Source organism: Bos grunniens, chromosome 12 (genome assembly GCF_055505025.1).
Source record: "Bos grunniens cultivar Pamir isolate PY7600 chromosome 12, Bosgru_T2T1.0, whole genome shotgun sequence".
Taxonomy (NCBI): Eukaryota; Metazoa; Chordata; class Mammalia; order Artiodactyla; family Bovidae; genus Bos; species Bos grunniens.
In genome coordinates this window covers 45,721,103-45,738,523 of record NC_141176.1, presented here as the reverse complement: position 1 = coordinate 45,738,523, position 17,421 = coordinate 45,721,103, and the positions used below count along the sequence as shown (strand labels likewise).

Sequence of the window (17,421 nt, the reverse complement as noted above, 5' to 3'; positions counted from 1 at the left end):
TCACATAAAACCAAAATGTCTAGGTATGAAATATGAAGTATATCATTATTTGGTCTGCACCCAAAACTTTCACTTTTCACTTTCATGCATTGGAGAAGGAAATGGCAACCCACTCCAATATTCTTGCCTGGAGGGATCCCAAGGAAGGAGGAGCCTCATGGTTTGCCATCTATGGGGTTGCAAAGAGTCTGACAGGACTGAAGCAACTTCGCAGCAGCAGCAGCAGTAAATTCTCTAGCTTCTTCATTACTAGTTATATTGACTTGACTTTTGAATCATTTTCTTTTTTTCAATTCTGTGTTTTGCAAAGGTATATGGCTTTCACACTTCATCTCTTCAACTTCTTTGTTTCTCATCCTTTGTATTTTCTAGAAGCAGATACAAGATGAGGTGTAGGAAAAACTGATAGAAAAGTGGAAAAGTTGGATGGGAACGATATAAGAATAAGCAAAGTGTGCGTTGTCAAGTAAGTTGATACCAACAGTAACTGATTCTATTGGTACTCTAGCTACATGAAAGAACATTGTCCCACAAGAGGCATGGTAACACTAAGTGTTAATTCACTTACTTCCAGCAATCATTGTCTAGTCAGTGACTCATTTGTTACTTTAAGTGTTTTTTACTTAAATTATCTCCATTATGTCAGAAATAGAGGGCAACTGAACAACAACAATGTCAGAAATATTTATTGTCAGATACTTATTTGATTGTTCTATTCCAACTTGTGGACAAAAACTCAGATTTCTGAAAATAATTATATTAGGAAAAATAGAGCTCTACCATGTAGATTTAAAAATGTAAATAAATATTTTCAAATCTTTGTTCTTGTGAAAAAATATATTAGGAGAATATTCATAAGAAGAAAAGTGAAAGTCTACATGTTCAACCTTATCTTTCTTGTTTTCAAAGTTATCCTAGACTATTAATTTGAGAACAAAGTAAGTGATTTTAGCAAAGATCCTGGGAAAATTATGTTCCCTTTTTTTTTTTTTTTTTGATTCTCATTGAGAGTGGAGAAAATTCATCACTATTTTAGTTTTCATTTGCTTTTTACTGTTATAATGCCAAATAATATACAGTATATCACAGTAAAAGCAAACAGGTTAACCTTATGGTGCTTTGTGTGTTAATGGTGATGTTTTTCATTGTTTGTTTTGCAACAAAGTATTGCGGAAGTAATAGAAAAAAATAGACCTTGTAAAACACTTTATCACCTATTCATCTTAAACAAAAGTATCATATATTTCAATATGGTACAATATTGTAGCACAAAATTATGCAAACTAGAAAGCATTTCCACCTGCAGGAAAACTGTTATTATAGAGGCCGAGGAATAAGCAGACAAATTAAGTTACCTGTGTTGTATTGCTGCAAAAATGTTTTACAACACTCAAAATAATTTAGTGATATCAATAACTCAGTTATGGCCAAAACATATCCCTATTATGTGTAGATTTGCTGTCCCATGTTGACAATAGTAAGATGTTTTTGAAAGGACAACAACAACAAAAAAGAAGCAAAGTTAAAAGCAAGTGACACACAAAAAATATAGCAGAGTATTTATTGTTGTTTAGTCACTAAGTCATGTCCAGCTCTTTTGCAACCCCGTGGACTGCAGGCCACCAGGCTCCTCTGTCCTTGAGATTTCCCAGGAACAAGCAATGAACTGGGTTTCCATCTCCTTCAGAGAATCTTCCCTGACCAGGGATCTAACCTGCATCTCCTGTGATGGTAGGCAGATTCTTTACAACTGAGCCACCAAGGATTTGTAAGCCATTTTGAAAGATATGAGAAAGTGTTGATCCTAGATGAATCTATATAAAATAAAAGATCCAAATATCAAATCTAAGTGATGCTGAATAATGTTTGCTCATTTGGACTATGATCCTGGTGGCTCCACTGGTAAACAATCTGCCTGCAATGCAGGAGACCTGGGTTTGATCCCTGGGTTGGGAAGATCCTTTGGAGGAGGGCATGGCAACCCACTCCAGAATTCTTGCGTGGAGAATCCCCATGGACAGAGGAGCCTTGTAGCTTACAGTCCATGGGATTGCAAAGAGTTGGACATGACTGAGAGACTAAGCACACACATACACATCATATTTAGAACTCTACTTTCCAACTTTTAATTTCTCTAAATCTTATCTCTTTACCACTGTATAAATATGCACAATGTGAAAAATAAAAACATTCTCAAAGGGTTTTTGAGTCTCTTCCTAATATTACTTCTCAAGTGGTGCACTATGGGTCACCTGATTCAGAATCAACCAGGTGAATGCTAGCTGACCAGGACACAGCCCATCTGAGACCAACTGAATGAGAATCATGAGAGCCAATGATGGTGGCGAAGAGAAGTGAAAGGCATTCAGTTGTGTCTGACTCTTTGTGGCCCTGGAATCTCCAGCAAGAATACTGAAATGGGATGCCTTTCCCTTTTCCAGGGCATCTTCCCAACCCAGGGATTGAAGCCAGGTCTCCCACATTGTAGGCAAATTCTTTACCAACTGAGCCACCAGGGAAGCCTATGGTGGTGGGGAATCCATGTTTTTAATATACTCTGCTGCTAATTTCTTGAGACCTCATGGCTTTAAGTGGGAAGATTTATGTGAGACTTCAATTATTGTAAATTTATTATAGTCTGATATACTTTTTCAAGTATTTGAACATTATAAGAGATGTTGAAAGGTCTTTCTCTAGTCCAAATAAAAGTTTTTTTTAAAAAATAATATTCAGTTCAGTTCAGTCACTCAGTCATATCTGACTCTTTGGACATGGACTGAAGCATGCCAGGGGTACCTGTCCATCACCAACTCCCAGAGCTTACTCAAGCTCATGTCCATTGAGTCAGCGATACCATTCAACTATCTCATCCTCTGTCATCCCTTACTCCTGCCAGGTTCAATCTTTCCCAGACCCTTTTCAAGCAGGGTCTTTTCAAATGAGTCAGTTCTTCACTTCAGGTGGCCAAAGTATTGGAGTTTCAGCTTCAGTATCAGTCCTTCCAATGAATATTCAAGACTGATTTCCTTTAGGATGGACTGATTGGATCTCCTTGCTGTCCAAGGGACTCTCAAGAGTCTTCTCTAACGCCACAGTTCAAAAGCATCAATTCTTTGGCCCTCAGCTTTCTTTGTAATACAGATCTCACATCCATACATGACTACTGGAAAAATCATAGCTTTGACTAGACAGACCTTTCTTGGCAAAATAATGTCTCTGCTTTTTAATATGCTGTCTTGATTGGTCATAACTTTTCTTCCAAGGAGCAAGCGTCTTTTACTTTCAAGGCTGCAGTCACCATGTGCAGTGATTTTGGAGTCCAAATTAAGTCTCTCACTGTTTCCAGTTTCCCCATCTATTTGCCATGAAGTGATGGGACCAGATGCCGTGATCTTCGTTTTCTAAATGTTGAGCTTTAAGCCAACTTTTTCACTCTCCTCTTTCACTGTCATCAAGAAGTTCTTTAGTTCTTTGCTTTCTGCCTATAAGGGTGGTGTCATCTGCATATCTGAGGTTATTGATATTTCTCCCGGCAATCTTGATTCCAGCTTGTACTTCTTCCAGCCCAGCATTTCTCATGATGTACTCTCCATATCAGTTAAAGAAGCAGAGTGCCAAATTATAGCCTTTTAGTGACATCCATTTATTTACTCTTGTTCTTATCTTGCCTTGTGAGACAAATAAAAAACATTGCTATGATTTATATCAAAGAATGTTCTGCATATATTTGCATTTGTGAGTTTGAGTATTGCATTTAGGTTTTTAATTCATTTTTAGTTTATTTTTCTATTTGATGTGAGGAAATATTATAATCTCATTTTTATATGATGTTTTCTAGTTTTCTGAACACCACTTACTGAAAAGACCGTCTTTTACTCATTGTATATTATTGCCTATTTTGTTGCAGATCAATTGACCATCAGTCAGTTCAGTTCAGTCACTCAGTCATGTCCGACTCTGCAACTTCTTGAATTGCAGCACGCCAGGCCTCCCTGTCCATCACCAACTCCCGGAGTTTACCCAAGCTCATGTCCATCGAGGCGGTGATGCCATCCAACCATCTCATCCTTTGTCATCTCCTTCTCCTCCTGCCCCCAATCCCTCCCAGCATCAGGGTCTTTTCTAATGAGTCAACTCTTTGCCTGAAGTGGCCAAAGTATTGCAGTTTCAGCTTCAGCACCAGTCCTTCCAATGAACACCCAGGACTGATTTTCTTTAGGATGGACTGGTTGGATCTCCTTGCAGTCCAAGAGACTCTCAAGAGTCTTCTCCAACACCACAGTTCAAAAGCATCAATTCTTTGGCACTCAGCTTTCTTCACAGTCCAACTCTCACATCCATACATGACCACTAGGAAAACCATAGCCTTGACTAGACGGACCTTTGTTGGCAAAGTAATGTCTCTGCTTTTGAATATGCTGTCTAGGTTGGTCATAACTTTCCTTCCAAGGAGTAAACATCTTTTAATTTCATGGCTGCAGTCACCATCTGCAGTGCTTTTGGAGCCCCCCAAAATAAAATCTGACACTGTTTCCACTGTTTCCCCATCTATTTTCCATGAAGTGATGGGACCAGATGCCATGATCTTCGTTTTCTGAATGTTGAACTTTAAGCCATTTTTTTCACTGTCCTCTTTCACTTTCATCAAGAGGCTTTTTAGTTCCTCTTCACTTTCTGCCATAAGGGTGGTGTCATCTGCATATCTGAGGTTATTGATATTTCTCCCAGCAATCTTGATTCCAGCTTGTGCTTCTTCCAGCCTAGTGTTTCTCATGATGTACTCTGCATATAAGTTAAATAAGCAGGGTGACAATATACATCCTTGACGTACTCCTTTTCCTATTTTGAGCCAGTCTGTTGTTCCATGTCCAGTTCTAACTGTTGCTTCCTGACCTGCATATAGGTTTCTCAAGAGGCAGGTCAGGTGGTCTGGTATTCCCATCTCTTTCAGAATTTTGCACAGTTTATTGTGATCCACACAGTCAAAGGCTTTGGCATAGTCGATAAGGCAGAAATAGATGTTTTTTGGAACTCTTGTTTTTTTCGATGATCCAGCCAATGTTGGCAATTTGATCTATAGTTCCTCTGCCTTTTCTAAAACCAGCTTATACATCTGGAAGTTCATGTATCCCTGAAGCCTGGCTTGGAGAATTCTGAGCTTTACTTTCCTAACGTGTGAGTGTTAAATTATTTGTGGGCTCTCTCTTCTGTTCCACTGATTGTTTTTTTTTTTTTTTTTCCCTCCATTGCCTGTTTTTGTGCCAGTGGCATGCTGTTTTCTGTTTGTTTGCTTATTTGTTTAACGTCAAAAAAATTTTTAATGTTGTATAGAGTATAGCAGATTAACAATGTTGTGATAGTTTTGGGTGGACAGCAAAGGGGCTCAGCCATAGGATTACATGTATTTATTCTTTCCCAAACTCCCCTCTCATTCAGGTTGCCACATAAAATTAAGCAATGTTTGGCTCAGATGATAAAGAATCTGCCTGTAATATCAAAGACCCAAATTCAATCCTGGTTAGGGAACATACCCTGTGGAAGAGAATGACTACCCACTCTAGTATTCTTGCCTGGAGTATTCCATGGACAGAGAAGCCTGGCAGGCTACAGTATATGGCCTTGCTCAGAATCAGACGTGGTTGAGCGACTAATACTTTCACTTTCACCTGTGCTATGCAGTAGGTCCTTGTTGATTATCTAGTTTAAATGTATCAGTGAGTGCATGTCTGTCTCAAACTCATTTACTATGCCTCCTTCTTCTGATAATCATAGGAAATCCTCTGTGAGTATGTCTGTTTTGTAAATAAGTTCATTTGTATCATTTTTTTTTTTAGATTCCACATGTAAGTGATATCGTATGATATTTCTGTTTTTCTTTGACTTACTTCAACTAAGTATGACAATCTCTAGGTCCATCTATGTTGATGCAAATGGCATTAATTCATTCTTTTTATGGCCAAGTAATGTAGCCATGAATGAGATGATTGCTTCTTGGCAAGAAAGCTATGACAAACCTTGGCAATATATTGAAAAACAGAGACATTACTCTGTACAGACAAAGTTCTGTACAATCAAGCTATGGTCTTCCTAGTGGTCACTTACGGTTATGAGAGCTGGATCATAAAGAAGGCAGAGCAACAAAGAACAGATGCCTTTGAATGGTGGTGCTGGACTCCTTGAGAGTCCCTTGGGCAGCAGGGAGATCAAACCAGTCAATCTTAAAGGGAAACAACCCTGAATATTCATTGGAGTGACTGATGTTGGGGCTGAAGCTCCTGTATTTTGGTCACCTGATGTGAACAGCCAACTCATTGAAAAAGTCCCTGAAGCTGGGAAAGATTGAGGCTAGAAGGTGAAGAGGGCATCAGAGGATAAGATGGCTGAATAGCATCACTGATGCAATGGATATGAACTTGGGCAAATTTTGGGAGATGGTGAGGAAAAGGCAGGCCTGGCTTGTTATAGTTCATGGGGTCATAAACAGTTGGACATGACTGGGCAATTCAACAGCAATAATATTCCAATGTATATATGTCCAACATCTTCATTTTTATTCATTCTTCTGTCGATGGACATTGAGGTTACTTCCAAGTCTTGGCTATTGTAAACAGTGCTGCAATAAACATAGACTGGGGTGCATGTATCCTTTTAGACCATATTTTTCTTCAGGAATTCACCCAGGAGTTAGATTGCAGGGTCATAGGTTCAGTTAAGTTGCTCAGTCGTGTCCAATACTTTGAGACCCCACAGACTGCAGCACTCCAGGTTTCTCTGTCCATCACCAACTCCTGTAGCTTGCTCAAGCTCATGTCCTTCCAGTCAGTGATGCCATCCAATCATCTTATCCTTTATAGTCCACTTCTCCTCTTGCCTTCAATCTTTCCCAGCATCACGGTTTTTTCCAAGGAGTCAGTTCTTCACATCAGGTGGCCAAAGTATTGGGGCTTCAGCTTCAGCATCAGTTCTTCCAATGAATATTCAGGACTGATTTCATTTAGGACTGACTGGTTTGATCTCCTGGCAGTTCAATGGAATCTCAAGAGTCTTCTCCAACACCACAGTTCAAAAGCATCAATTCTTCAGTGCTCAGCTTTCTTTATGGCCCAACTCTCGCATCTATACGTGACTACTGGAAAAACCATAGCTTTGAATAGACAGACCTTTTTTGGAAGAGCTTCTCTGATAGCTCCTTTGTTAAAGAATCCAACAATAACTCAGGAGCTGCTGCTGCTGCTGCTAAGTCGCTTCAGTCATGTCCAACACCGTGCAACCCCATAGACAGCAGCCCACCAGGCTCCCCCGTCCCTGGGATTCTTCAGGCAAGAACACTGGAGTGGGTTGCTATTTCTCTGATGCATGAAAGTGAAAAGTGAAAGTGAAGTTGCTCAGTCGTGTGTGACTCTTAGCAACCCCATGGACTGCAGCCTACCAGGCTCCTCCATCCATAGGATTTTCCAGGCAAGAGTACTGGAGTAGGGTGCTATTATCTTCTTCAGCAATTCAGGAGACCCTGGTTCAAGTTCTGGGTCAATTTCTCCTGGAGAAGGTATAGGCTACACATTCCAATATTCTTCGGAATATTCCCTTATGGCTCGACTGGTAAAGAATTTGCCTGCAATGTGGAAGACTTTGGTTCGATTCCTGGGTTGGGTAGAAGGGTAAGGCTATCCACACCAGTATTCTGGCTTGGAGAATTCCATGGGCTGTTTAGTGGATGGGGTCACAAAGATTCAGATATGACTGAGCAACTAGCACTTTCATGTTGTCAGCAAAGTAATGTCTCTGCTTTATAATGTGCTGTCTAGGTTTGTCATACCTTTTCTTCCAAGGAGCAAGTGTCTTAATTTCATGAGTGCAGTCACCATCTGCAGTGATTTTGTACGCTAGAAAATGAAGTCTGTCACTGTTTCCATTGTTTTACCATTTGCAATGAAGTGATGGGGCCAGATGCCATGATCTTGGTTTTTTGAATGTTGAGTTTTAAGCAGGCTTTTTCACTTCCCTCTTTCACTTTCATCAAGAAGCTCTTCAATTCCTTTTCACTTTCTGTTATAAGGGTAATGTCATCTGTGTATCTGAGGTTATTGGTATTTCTCCTGGCAGTCTTGATTCCAGCTTGTGCTTCATCCAGCCTGGCATTTCGCATGATGTGTTCTGAATATAAGTTAAATAAGCAGGGTGACAATATACAGCCTTGAGGTACCCCTTTCCCATTTTGGAACCATTCCTTTTTTCTATGTCCAGTTCTAACTGTTGCTTCTTCACCTGCATACAGGTTTCTCTGGAGGGAGGTAAGGTGGTCCAGTGTTCCTATCTCTTGAAGAATTTTCCACAGTTTGTTGTGATCCACACAGTCAAAGGCTTTGGCATAGTCAATAAAGCAGAAGTAGATGTTTTTCTGGAACTCTTGTTTATTTGATGATCTAACAGGTATTGGCAATTTGATCTCTGGTTCCTCTGCCTTTTCTAAAACCAACTTGAACATCTGGAAGTACTTGGTTCACATGCTGTTGAGTCCTCCCTTGGGGAATTTTGAGCATTACTTTGCTAGTGTGTGAGATGGGTACAACTGTGCTATAGTTTGAACATTCTTTGTCATTGCCTTTCTTTGGGATTAGAATGAAAACTGACCTTTTCTAGCCCAGTGGCCACTGTTCAGTTCAGTTCAGTTCAGTTGCCCAGTCATGTCCAACTCTTTGTGACCCCATGAACCACAGCACACCAGGCCTCCCTATCCATCACCAATTCCCTGAGTTCACCCAAACCCATGTCCATTGAGTCGGTGATGCCAACCAACCATCTTATCCTCTGTCGTCCCCTTCTCCTCCTGCCCTCAATCTTTCCCAATATCAGGGTCTTTCAAAATTTGAGAGTCAGCTCTTCTCATCTGGTGGCCAAAGTATTGGAGTTTCAGCTTCAACATCATTCCTTCCAATGAACACCCAGGATTGATATTTAGGATGGACTGGTTGGATCTCCTTGTAGTCCAAGGGATTCTCAAGAGTCTTCTCCAATACCACACAGTTCAAAAGCATCAATTCTTTGGCACTCAGCTTTCTTTATAGTCCAACTCTCACATCCATACATGACCACTGGCCACTGTTGAGTTTTCCAAATTTGCTAGCATATTGAGTGTAACACTCTAACAGCATCATCTTTTAAGACTTGAAATAGCTCCACTGGAATTCCATCACTTCAACTAGTTTTGTTCTTAGTGATATTTCCTAAGGCTCACTTGACTGCATTCCAGGATGTCTGGATCTAGGTGAGGGATCATAGCATTATGGTTATATGGCTTATGAAGATTTTTTTTGCATAGTTCTTCTGTGTATTCTTGCCATCTTTTCTTAATATCTTTTGCTTCTGGTAGATCCATAACATTTCTATCCATTATTGTGCCCATTTTTGCATGAAATGTTCCCTTGTTATCTCTATATGGTAGCTCTATTTTTAGTTTCTTGAGGGACATCCATATTGTTCTCCATAGTGGGTGCCCCACTTTACATTCCCACCAACAGTTTAGGAGGGTTCCCTTCTCTCCATACCCTCTCCAACATTTATTGTTTGTGGATTTTTTAATGATAGTCATTCTGACTGGTGTGATATGATATCTCATTTTGGTTTTGGTTTGCATTTCCCTATGATGCTAAAGCTGAAACTCCAGTACTTTGGCCACCTCATGCGAAGAGTTGACTCATTGGAAAAGACTCTGATGCTGGGAGGGATTGGGGGCAGGAGGAGAAGGGGACGACAGAGGATGAGATGGCTGGATGGCATCACTGACTTGATGGACGTGAGTTTGAGTGAACTCTGGGAGTTGGTGATGGACAGGGAGGCCTGGCGTGCTGCAGTTCATGGGGTTGCAAAGAGTCGGACATGACTGAGTGACTGAACTGAACTGAACATCTTTTCATTTGCCTCTTGACCACCCGTATGTCTTTTTTGGGAAAATGTCTACTTAGATATTCTAGGACTGATGTTGAAGGTGAAACTCCAATACTGTGGCCACCTGATGTGAAGAGCTGACTCATTGGAAAAAACTCTGATGCTTGGAAAGATTGAGGGTAGGAGGAGAAGGGGACGACAGAGGATGAGATGGCTGGATGGCATCACCAACTCTATGGACATGGGTCTGGGTGGACTCCGGGAGTTGGTGATGGACAGGGAGGCCTGGGGTGCTGTGGTTCATGGGGTTGCAAAGAGTCAGACATGACTGAGTGACTGAAGTGAACTAAACTGAACCCACTCTTTGATTGGACTGTTTTGGTGATATTAAACTGCATGTGCTATTTGTAAATTTCAGAGACTAATCCCTGTTGGTCACATTTGCAAATATTTGCTTCCATCTGTGGGTTGTCTTTTCATTTTATTTATGATTTCCTTTGTTGAAAAAAATCTTTTGAGTTTAATTAGGTTTAATTTGTTTATTTTTATTTCCATTACTCTGGGAGAAGAATCTAAAAAGATATTTCTGCTATTTATGTCAGACAGTTCTGCCTATGTTTTCCTCTAAGAGTTTATAATGTTCAACTTCAAATTTAGGTCTTTAAACCATTTTGAGTTTATTTTTGTGTATGGTGTTAAACAGTGTCCTAATTTCTTTCTTTCTTTTTTTTTTTTTTGCATGCAGCTGTCCAGTTTTCACACCATTTATTGAGGAGACTGTCTTTCCCTCATTGCATAGTCTCGCCTCCTTTGTTGTAAATTAGTTGACCATAGGTGAGTGGGTTTATTGATAGGGTTTCTATCCTGTTCCATTGATCTATGTATCTATTTTCATTCCAGTATCATACTGTTTGCTGACTATAGCTTTGTAGCATAATCTGATGTAGGAAGCTTGTTCCTCTAACTCTGTTTTTTGTTTGTTTTTTTTTTTTTAAGATTTCTTTGGCTATTTGGCAATATTGATTTTGACAGTATTAATTCTTTCAGTCCAGTAATATAGTATATCTTTCCATCTGTTTGAGTCATCTTTGATTACTTCTATCAGAATCTTATAATTTTCAGAGTGCAGTTCTTTTGTCTCCTTAGATACATTTATTCTTAGGTATTTTATTTTTTTATTTTAATTTTAAATGGGGTTCTTTCTTGAATTTCTCTTTCTGGTCTTTTATTGTTAGTGTATAAAAATGTAAAAAATTTCTGTATTATTAATTTTTTAACCTTCAAACTTTACCAAATTCATTGATTATTGTAGCTTTGTAGTGTCCTATGAAGTCCAGGAGATTATGCCTCCAGCTTTATTTTTTCATTCTCAAGATTGTTTTGGCAACTTAATGTCTTTTGTTTTTTCATATACATTTTAGGATTCTTTGTTCTAGTTATATGAAAAATGTCGTGTGTATTTTGATAAGGATTGAACTAAATATGTAGATTTCTTTAAGTAGTATGGCCATTTAAAAAATATTAATTCTTCCAATATAAGAGCATGGGATATCTTTTGATTTCTTTGTATCATCTTTAATTTCCTTCTTTGGTGTTTTATAATTTTCAGAGTATAAGCATTTCACTTTCTTGGTTAAGTCTATTCTTAAGTATTTTATTATTTATGATGAATTTTAAGTGATTTTTTTCTCTTTTTTCTTTCTGATATTTCATTATTGCTATGTAGAAATGCAACATATTTCTGTGTATTAATCATGTATCCTGCAACTTAACTGAATTTATTTATTAGTTCTTATAATTTTGGGGGGAGACTTTTCTATATAAAGAATCATATCATCTGCAAATAATGACGAATTTACTTCTTTCCTTCCAATATGGATGTTTTATTTCTTTTTGTTGTCTGACTACTGTGGCTAGGACTTTCAATACTATGTGAAATAGAATTGGTGAAAATGGGCATTCTTGCCTTGTTGCTAAATTTAGAGGAACAGTGAATAGTGAAAAGTTTCAACTTTTCACTGTTGAATATGATGCTAGTTGTGGGTTTGTCATAAATGACCTCTATTATTTTGATATATGTTCCATCTATATCTCCTTTTTTAAAAGAGTTTTTACCATGAATGTATACTGCATCTTGTCAAATGCTTCTTCTCTGTCTGTTGAGATGATTGTGATGTTTTTTACCTCTTTTTAACTTAACATAGTATATCAAATTGATTGATTTACAGATATTGAACAATTTGTGTGTTCATGGAATAAATGCCACTTGATAATATTAAATCCTTAAATATATTTGTTGGACTTTGTTTGCTGATATTTTGTTGAGGATATTTGCATCTAAATTTATCAGAGTTTTGGGCCTGCAATTTTCATTTTTGGTACTATTTTTATTTAGTTTAAGTAACAGGGCAATGGAGGTCTAACAGAATGTTTTTGGGAATGTCCCATCCTCTTCATTTTCTTGGAATATTTTGAGGATAGGTATTAATTCTTCTCTATATGTTTGGTAGAATTCCCCTATAAAACTGTCCAGTCCTGAACTTTTGTTTTCTGGAAGTTACTTTTATTACAAATTGAATTTCAGTACTAGTAATTGATGTGTTCATATGGTCTGTTTCTTCTTTATTTGGTCTTAGCAGTGTGTATGCTTCTTGAAATTTTGTTATTTCTTCTTGTTTGTCTAATTTTTGGCATATAACTATTCATATCACTCCTTTATGACTTTTTTGTATCTCTGTAGTGCTGTTATTTATCCTTTTTTCATTTCAAATTTCCTTATTTTGCTTATCTTAGTCAGCCCTCTTTTCTTCTAGATAAGCCAGGCTAAAGTTCTATCATTTTTTTTTTTTTTTAACTTTTCAAAAAGTCAACTCTTGGTTCCACTGATATTTTCTATGTTTCTTTTTTTTTTTTTCCAATCTCTATTCTATTTCTTTCCTCTCTAGACTTTAGTATTTCCTACACTCTGCTGACTTTGGGCTTTCTTTGTTCTTTTTTCTCTAATTCCTTTAGATGGTAGGTTAAGTTGTTTGAGATTTTTCTTGTTTCTTGAGGAAGGCCTGTGTCTCTTCAAACTTCCTTCTTAGACCTTCTTTTGCTATAGTCCATAGATTTTGGAGAGTTTATTTCCATTTTCATTGGTCTCAAGTTATTTTATGATTTCCTTCTTGAGTTTTTAATTTGCTCATTATTATTTTAGTAACAGGATGTTTAGTCTCCACATGTTTATTCTTTCCTTACTTTGTTTTCTTGATTTATTTCTAGTTTCATACCATTATGGTCAGAAAAAATGATTGCTGTAATTTCTATCCTCTTTAACTTGTTGAGACTTGTTCTGTGGCTTAGCATGGAGAAGGCAATGGCAACTCACTCCAGTACTCTTGCCTGGAAAATCCCGTGGACAGAGAGAGGAGCCTGGTAGGCTGCAGTCCATGGAGTCGCTAGGAGTCGGACACGACTGAACGACTTCTCTTTCACTTTTTCATGCATTGGAGAAGGAAATGGCAACCCACTGCAGTGTTCTTGTCTGGAGAATCCCAGGGACGGGGGAGCCTGGTGGCCTGCTGTCTATGGGGTTGCACAGAGTTGGACATGACTGAAGCGATTTAGCAGCAGCAGCAGCAGCATGTGATCTATTTGTGAGGTTATTTCTTGTGCACTTGAAATATTCATGTGCACTTAGGGCTTCCCTTGTGGCTCAGATGGTAAGGAATCTTCTTGCAATGCAGGAGACCAACTTCAGTCCTTGGATTGGGAAGATCCCCTGGAAAAGGAAGTGGCACCTTACTCCAGTATGTCATCTGGATATCTTTTATTTTTTAATTTTTTAAAAATCTTTTAAATAAAAGTCCTTTAAGATCACTGTTGCCGTATTGATTTTCTGTCTGGATGGTTTATTCATTGATAAGAAAATTATCAGATTATTTTTTATTATAGTCAATTTTCCCTTTATTCCTGCTGTGTTTGCTTTATATATTTACGTGCTGTTATATTGGGTGCATATATGTTAATGAGTATAATATCCTCTTTACTGATCTCTTCATCTTTACGTAATGCCCTTCTTCACCTTTGGTTCCAGCCATAGTTTTAAAGTCTAATTTGTCTAAGTATTACTATCTTCATATTCTTGTCATTTCTGTTTACATAAAATAAACTTTAGTTTTAGGGTGTTTGTATCTTTAGCTCTGAAGTCAGTCTCTTGTAGGCTGCATATAGATGGGTCTGGTTTTTTTTTTTTTTTTTGTATCCAATTAACTTCTCTGTGTTTTTGGTTATAGCATTTAGTCCATTAATGTTTAAAGTAATCATCAAACTCATCATAATTAATCCCATTTTATTGTTTTTCGTTTTTTTTGTAGCTCTCTCTTTACTTTTCTTCTCTTTGATTTTTCCCTTGTGATTTTATAATTTACTTTAGTAGCTTTCTTTCTGTTCTTTTCTTTGAGCTTTGGTGTGTCTATTGTAGATTTTTCACTTGTGCCATGGAGTTCCTATATATTGACTTATAACAGTATCTACATTTAAGTTCAAATACATTCCAAAAGATTCACATTTTTACTCTGTCTCCCGCATTTTGTGCTTTTGATGCCATATTTTATATCTTCATATTTATCCTTTAAATTTTTGTATAGTTGCATTTGCAATATTTTCTTTTAATCTTTTGTTACTTTGAATGTATAATGCCTATCCCTTCTGGCTTGTAAAGTTTCTTCAGAAAAACGGCTAATAGCCTTATGAATTTCCTTGTATATTTTTCTTTTGTTACCTTTAGAATTCTAGCTTAAACATTTGTTATTTTAATTATGATATGTCTTCCTGTGGGTTTGTTTGGTACCCTGTGTGATATGCTTTCTTTTTCAGATTTGCCAAGTTTTCAGCCATATTTTTTTCAAATACATTTTTAGTCCCCTTCTCTCTCTCCTTTGTATATATGAATCTTATAATGTAGATGTTTATACTCTTAATGTTTTCCTAGAGATTTTTTGAGATGAAATGAGAAACTGATCTCATTTGTTAAATTTATTTATTTTTTGCTGTTTTGATTGGGTAATATTTATTACTCTATCATCTATATCACTTTCATTTCTGTCTGAGTTTTTAAATTTTCTAATTTCTTGATAACATTATCACCATGTTCAACTGATTTTATTCCCCCCCCAACTCAGTTATCATTCCTATTAATAATTCTTTGAATTATTTATCTGGTAAATGGTCATTTCTGTTCCATTTTTTTTTCAGGATTTTTTCTGGCCCTTTTAATTGAGACTAATCTCTCTGCCTTTTCATTTTGCTTAACATTCAATAAAAGTTATATATTGCTGTCTTGAAGAGCTGTTCTTTTGTGGAAGCAGCCATATACTGACTGTGTGTGCCCAGTGTCTTTGGTGGGAGTACTGGGTTTGGCATGAGTTTGGAGGGTATATTGGCAGCTACCGCCTTCATAGAAGATGTGACTGGATGTTGAGTGGCTCGAAATGGAGCTGGTGTGAGGTGGGGCTTCCCCTCTACTTGTGGCCAATGATACCCTATGAAGGGTGGTGCTTGATTCCAAGTTGCTGGAACAGAAGCCCTGAGCTAGGTTCAAGTTGGCTCTATTTCTTTTAAGCATGTGCTTTCCCTTTCCCAGAACCAGGAACCTTGTCCCAGAAGAGGAGAATGCTAAAGCAAGGGGGCATATGTGGTCTTTTGGCTCATATCAGATGCAGACAGATGTCTAAGATGTCTCTGATGCATTGCTTGTGCAAGTAGCAGTAATTGTTTCCCTTATTCTGCTCAGATGCAGCTTTGGGCCCAAGTCCCCTTGGCCCCACAGCCAATCATTTACCTCCAACATTTGTTGCCCTTTTCCCACTGTGGATCTGTATCACAAAGCAAGCAGGACCTGCATGGACTCTTGGCATGTATTTTGGGGTGAGCTATGATTGGCTGACATCAGAGTTCTGGGGTTCTTCTCATGCATTACTTGAGTAAGTGCCAACAATGGCCATCAAAACCCCACCAAGGTGTGAGACCAGGTCACCTCCCTAGTTGTGGCAGTCCTGTTTCTAGTGCCGTGCTGTAATATGAAACAAATGGGGCTGGAGAGTTCGCTTGACTTGGGCTGGGGTGCATGGTAAGGAAGTTGGGGGAAACCTGGCAGCTACTAGCATAGTGGCAGTTCTCCAACCAGCTGAGGAGGCTTGTCTTTCCTGTGTGGGACCCAAACAATAGGAAACCCTGTCTGTGGCCGACTACTCACTCTCCAGGGCCAGTGTACACCCACGTAATCTCCCTTTTCCTGTGAATCCCTTCCCAGAAGCACAGGTCCTGACTTTGTCGCTTTTCTTCTTGTCCTATCTGATTGTGTGTGTGTGTGTGTGTATATGTGTATAATTCTTACAGCCTTGGTTGTATAAGAATCTTTTTGCCAGTTTCCAGTGAGAATTGTTCTACACGTATATATCATGTATATATAATTGTGATTGTAGGGAAAGGTAAGTTCTGTGTCCTTCTTTTCCAACATCTTAATCAATCTCCTCTATTCATATATAATATAATATATATAGGTATATATATTTAGTTATTTATCTAGGCTTGCTAATATTCTTTTAAACTTTGGTTCTAAAGTCTCAGAATTGTTCTTCAAATATTCTAGTATGGCTATAAAATTTTTGGTCTTACTATAAAATAATATGTTTAGTCATTTACTGTATAAGTTTCTCACAATAATAGCAACTATTAAAGTATTAGTTATTCCCTGTTTTATTACAAAATATACTTTAAATATTACACATACTTTCCAGGGAATATATAGTTTCAAAATTATTACAAAAGGTAAATGAAGAGAAAAATAAAATGTATTATATAGAAATACATTATGCTAATTACTGTGTATATCCCAAGTTTAACTTCTACCCAAAGCAAATAATAACAAAAAAACAACAGCAACAATAAATAAGTAATTAGGACATGGTGGATATACTTATAGCATAGATTGTTGTGATGATTTCATGGGTATACACTCATCTCCAAACTCACTGCATGTATTAAATTTGTGCAGATTTTGTATTCAGTCATACCTCAATAAAATAGTATTTTTTAAAAGGCAATTAGAGAACAAGCAAATGAATAACAAACCAGGATCAAAACTAAGGTAATAGTGTCCCAAGTGGCACTAGTGGCAAAGAACCTGCCTGCCAATTCAGAAAACATGAGAGAGGCAGGTTCTATCCTTGGGTCAGGAAAATCTCATGGAGGAGAAGATGGCAACCCACTCCATTATTCTTGCCCTGAGAATGCCATGGACAGAGGAGCCTGGCAAGTTTCAATTCATAGGATCACAAAGAATTGGACACAACTGAAGCATCCGAGCATAGAGTGTATATATACATACACAAACTCTCTGCTCCAGATTTGGATCATGTGACTCAGTTCAAGCATACAAAGATTGACAGCATAGAGTTCCTAGCCAGAAAAGAGGTAAGCCAACTTCCATGATTTCTGTAATCCTCAGACTCTCATTCTTAGTTTGGGTATCACACCTACTACCTCTCATAA

General features: G+C 37.8%; 1 long non-coding RNA gene across 1 annotated transcript; it reads left to right on the top strand.

Moving 5' to 3' along the window:
- Positions 1–359: 359 nt before the first annotated feature.
- On the top strand, positions 360–13,746 carry LOC147361731 (uncharacterized). The gene is made up of 3 exons (XR_015137613.1): positions 360–466; positions 10,631–10,719; positions 13,614–13,746. It is a non-coding gene; the product is annotated as an uncharacterized LOC147361731 (long non-coding RNA).
- Positions 13,747–17,421: the final 3,675 nt, after the last annotated feature.